Source organism: Triticum dicoccoides, chromosome 4B, assembly GCF_002162155.2.
Source record: "Triticum dicoccoides isolate Atlit2015 ecotype Zavitan chromosome 4B, WEW_v2.0, whole genome shotgun sequence".
In the NCBI taxonomy this organism is placed as follows: Eukaryota; Viridiplantae; Streptophyta; class Magnoliopsida; order Poales; family Poaceae; genus Triticum; species Triticum dicoccoides.
This window is the reverse complement of record NC_041387.1, coordinates 604,054,364-604,060,363: the sequence shown is the minus strand read 5'-3', so window position 1 is coordinate 604,060,363 and position 6,000 is coordinate 604,054,364.

Here is a 6,000-nt window from a genome sequence, read left to right as displayed (position 1 = left end):
TTTTTCCAGGATAAAACCCTTCATATAGCAGAAGAAGGACACCGGGAGGCCACCAGGGGGCCCAGGAGACAGGGGGCACGCCCAGTAGGGGTGGGCGCGCCACCCACCCTCTTGGACTCGGTGTGGGGCCCCTGGTGTATTTCTTCGACTCAATAATTCTTATTAATGCCAAAAATAAGTTTTGTGGAGTCTCAGGTCTTTTGGAGCAGTGCAGAATAGGTTTCCAACGTTTACTCCCTTTTCAGCCAGAATTCCAGCTGCCGGTATTCCCCCTCTTCATGGTAAACCCTACAAAATGAGAGAGAATAGCCATAAGTATTGATATATAATGTGTAATAACATCCCATAATGCAATAAATATTGATATAAAAGCATGATACAAAATGGACGTATCACCAGTCTGTGTAGTTGTTGCGATCATCTTTGAACTAAGATTTCTCTAGGAACACGTTAAAATTCAAAGGAACGGTAGCACGGGCCATTGATCTACAATAACATAGACATGCAAAATAACTATCAGGACTAAGTTCATGATAAATTAAAGTTCAATTAATCATATTACTTAAGAACTCCCACTTAGGTAGACACCCCTCTAGTCATATAAATGATCATGTGATCTAAATCAACTAAACCATGTCCGATTATCACATGAGACGGAGTAATTTTCAATGGTGAACATCGCTATGTTGATCATATCTACTATATGATTCACGCTCGACCTTTCGATCTCATTGTTCCGAGTCCATATCTGCATATGCTAGGCTCATCAAGTTTAACCCAAGTATTATGTGTCTGCAAAACTGGCTTGCACCCGTTGTATGTGAACGTAGAGCTTATCACACCCGATCATCACGTTGTGTGTTGGCACGACGAACTGTAGCAATGGTGCATACTCAGGGAGAACACTTATACCTTGAAATTTAGTAAGGGATCATCTTATAATGCTATCGCCGTACTAAGGAAAATAAGATGCACAAAAGATAAACATCACATGCAATCAAAATATGTGACATGATATGGCCATCATCATCTTGTGCTCATGATCTCCATCACCGAAGCATTGTCATGATCTCCATCATCATCGGCGCGACACCTTGATCTCCATAGTCGCATCGTTGTCATCTCGCCAACTATTGTTACTACGACTATCGCTACCGCTTAGTGATAAAGTAAAACAATTACATGGCGATTGCATTGCATACAATAAAGCGACAACCATATGGCTCCTGCCAGTTGCTGATAACTTTGTTTACAAAAAATGATCATCTCAAACAACAGTTTATATCACATCATGTCTTGACCATATCACACCACAGCAAGCCCTACAAAAACAAGTTAGACGTCCTCTACTATGTTGTTGAAAATTTTACGTGGCTGCTACGGGCTTCTAGCAAGAACCGTTCTTACCTACGCATCAAAACCACAACGATTTTTTTTCAAATGTGATGTTTTAACCTTCAACAAGGACCGGGCGTAGCCACACTCGATTCAACTAAAGTTGGAGAAACACACACCCGCCAGCCACCTATGTGCATAAGCACATCGGTAGAACCAGTCTCATGAATGATGTCATGTAATGTCGGTCCGGGCAGCTTCATCCAACAATACCGCGGAATCAAAGTATGACATGATGTAAGCAGTATGACTATTATCACCCACAACTCACTTGTGTTCTACTTGTGCATATCACATCTACGCATAGACCTGGCTCGGATGCCACTGTTGGGGAACGCGGTAATTTAAAAAAAAATTCTATGATCACACAAGATCTATCTAGGAGATGCATAGCAACAAGGGGGAGAGTGTGTCCACGTACCGTCATAGACCGAAAGTGGAAGTGTTATGTAATGCGGTTGATGTAGTCGAACGTCTTCACGATCCAACCGGTCAAGTACCGAACGCATGGCACCTCCGCGATCTGCACACGTTCAGCTCCGTGTCGTCCCTCAAACTCTAGATCCAGCTGAGGCCGAGGGAGAGTTCTGTCAACACGACGGTGTGGTGACCGTGATGATGAAGTTACCGGCGCAGGGCTTCGCCTAAGCACTACGATGATATGATCGAGATGGAAAACTGTGGAGGGGGGCACCGCACACGGCTAAAGATCAACTTGTGTGTCTATGGGGTGGCCTGAAGGAAATATGCCCTAGAGGCAATAATAAAGTTATTATATATTTCCTTATTTCATGATAAATGTGTATTATTCATGCTAGAATTGTATTAACTGGAAACTTAGTACATGTGTGAATACATAGACAAACAGAGTGTCACTAGTATGCCTCTACTTGACTAGCTCGTTGAATCAAAGATGGTTAAGTTTCCTAGCCATGGACATGAGTTGTCATCTAATTAACGGGATCACATCATTAGGAGAACGATGTGATTGACTTGACCCATTCCGTTAGCTTATCACTTGATCGTTTAGTATGTTGATATTGCTTTCTTCATGACTTATACATGTTCCTATGACTATGAGATTATGCAACTCCCGTTTACCGGAGGAACACTTTGTGTGCTACCAAGCGTCACAATGTAACTGGGTGATTATAAAGGTGCTCTACAGGTGTCTCCGAAGGTACTTGTTGAGTTGGCGTATTTCGAGATTAGGATTAGTCACTCCGATTGTCGGAGAGGTATCTCTGGGCCCTCTCGGTAACGCACATCACTATAAGCCTTGCAAGCAATGTGACTAATGAGTTAGTTGCGGGATGATGCATTACGTAGTGAGTAAAGAGACTTGCCGGTAACGAGATTGAACTAGGTATTGAGATACCGACGATCGAATATCGGGCAAGTAACATACCGATGACAAAGGGAACAACGTATGTTGTTATGCGGTTTGACCGATAAAGATCTTCGTAGAATATGTAGGAGCCAATATGAGCATCCAGGTTACGCTATTGGTTATTGACCGGAGACGTGTCTCGGTCATGTCTACATAATTCTCGAACCCATAGGGTCCGCACGCTTAACATTCTGTGGCGATTTATATTATGAGTTATGTGTTTTGATGTACCGAAGGTAGTTCAGAGTCCCGGATGAGATCGGGGACATGACGAGGAGTCTCGAAATGGTCGAGACATAAAGATCATATATTGGACGACTATATTCGGACATCAGAAAGGCTCCGAGTGATTCGGGTATTTATCGGAGTACCGGAGAGTTACGGGAATTCGCCGGGGAGAAGTATTGGGCCTTATTGGGCCATACGAGAAAGAGAGAGGGGCTGCCTAGGGCAGGCCGCACGCCCCCAAGGCCTAGTCCGAATTGGACTAGGGGGAGGGGCTGCGCCCCCTCCTTCCTTCCCTTCTCTCTTCCCCTTCCTTCTCTCCTACTCCTACTAGGAAAGGAGGACTCCTACTCCTAGTGGGAGTAGGACTCCCCCCTTGGCGCGCCCTCCTCCTTGGTCGGCCGCCTCCCCCTAGCTCCTTTATATACGGGGGCAGGGGGCACCCCATAGACACACAAGTTGATCTATTGATCTATTCCGGCCGTGTGCGGTGCCCCCCTCCACCATATTCCACCTTGATCATATTGTAGCAATGCTTAGGCGAAGCCCTGCGTCGGTAGAAATATCATCACCGTCACCACGCCGTCATGCTAACGAAACTCTCCCGTGAAGCTCTGCTGGATCGGAGTTCGCGGGACGTCATCGAGCTGAACGTGTGCTGAACTCGGAGGTGACGTACGTTCGATACTTGAATTGGTCGGATCGTGAAGACATACAACTATATCAACCGCGTTGTGCTAACGCTTCCGCTTACGATCTACGAGGGTATGCGGACGACACTCTTCCCTCTCATTGCCATGCATCACCATGATCTTGCGTGTGCGCAGGAATTTTTTTGAAATTAATACGTTCCCCAACAGTGGCATCCGAGTCAGGTTTATGCGTGGATGTTATATGCACGAGTAGAACACAAGTGAGTTGTGGGCGATACAAGTCATACTGCTTACCAGATTGTCATACTTTGATTCGGCGGTATTGTTGGATGAAGCGGCCCGGACCGACATTATGCATACGCTTACGCGAGACTGGTTCTACCGACGTGCTTCGCACATAGGTGGCTGGCGGGTGTCAGTTTCTCCAACTATAGTTGAATTGAGTGTGGCTACGCCCGGTCCTTGTTAAAGGTTAAAACAGCACTAACTTGACGAAATATTGTTGTGGTTTTGATGCGTAGGTAAGAACGGTTCTTGCTCAGCCCGTAGCAGGCACGTAAAACTTGCAACACCAAAGTAGAGGATGTCTAACTTGTTTTTGCAGGGCATGTTTTGATGTGATATGGTCAAGACGTGATGAGATATAAATTGTTGTATGAGATGATCATGTTTTGTAACCGAGTTATCGGCAACTGGCGGGACCCATATGGTTGTCGCTTTATTGTATGCAATGTAATCGCCCTGTAATTGCTTTACTTTATCACTAAGCGGTAGTGATAGTCGTAGAAGCAATTGTTGGCGAGACGACAACGATGCTACGATGGAGATCAAGGTGTCGCGCCGGTGACGATGGTGATCATGGCGGTGCTTCGGAGATGGAGATCACAAGCACAAGATGATGATGGCCATATCATATCACTTATATTGATTGCATGTGATGCTAATCCTTTATGCATCTTATTTTGTTTTGATTGACAGTAGCATTATAAGATGATCTCTCACTAAATTTCAAGGTATAAGTGTTCTCCCTGAGTATGCACCATTGAGAAAGTTCTTCGTGCTGAGACACCACGTGATGATTGGGTGTGATAAGCTCTACGTTCAAATACAACTAGTGTAAGACAGTTTTGCACACGCAGAATACTCAGGTTAAACTTGACGAGCCTAGCATATGCAGATATGGCCTCGAAACACTAAGACCGAAAGGTCGAGCGTGAATCATATAGTAGATATGATCAACATAGTGATGTTCACCATTGAAAACTACTGCATCTCACATGATGATCGGACATGGTTTAGTTGATTTGGATCACGTGATCACTTAGATGATTAGAGGGATGTATATCTAAGTGGGAGTTCTTAAGTAATATGACTAATTGAACTTTAATTTATCATGAACTTAGTCCTGATAGTATTAGGCAAATAATGTTGTAGATCAATAGCTCGCGTTGTTGCTTCCCTATGTTTTTTATATGTGTTCCTGGAGAAAAACTAAGTTGAAAGATGTTAGTAGCAAAGATGCGGACTAGGTCCGTGATCTGAGGTGTATCCTCATTGCTGCACAGAAGAATTATGTCCTTGATGCACCACTAGGTGAGAGCAGATGCAGACGTTATGAACGTTTGGCTAGCTCAATATGATGACTACTTGATAGTTTTGTGCACCATGCTTTACGGCTTAGAACTGGGACTTCAAAAACGTTTTTGAAATGTCACGGAACATATGAGATGTTTCAAGAGATGAAATTGGTATTTCAGACTCATGCCCGTGTCAAGATGTATGAGACCTCTGACAAATACTTCGCCTAAAAGATGGAGGAGAATTGCTCAACTAGTGAGAAAGTGCTTAGATTGTCTGAGTACTACAATCGCTTGAATCAAGTGGGAGTTAATCTTACAGATAAGATAGTGATTGACAGAGTTCTCTAGTCACCATCACCAAGTTACTGGAACTTCGTGATGAACTATAGTATGCAAGGGATGACGAAAACGATTCCTGAGCTCTTCGTGATGCTGAAATCAACGATGGTAAAAATCAAGAAAAAGCATCAAGTATTGAAGATTAAACAAGATCAGTTGTTTCAAGAAAAGGGCAAAGGAAAAGGAAGGGAACTTCAAGTAGAATGGCAATCAAGTTGTCACTCCCGTGAAGAAGCCCACAGCTGGACCAAAGCCTGAAACTAAGTGCTTCTACTGCAAAGGAAATAGTCACTGGAAGCGGAAATGCCCTGAATATTTGGTGGATAAGAAGGATGGCAAAGTGAACAATGGTATATTTGATATACAAGTTATTGATGTGTACCTTACTAGTGTTTATAGTAGCCCCTGAGTATTTGAT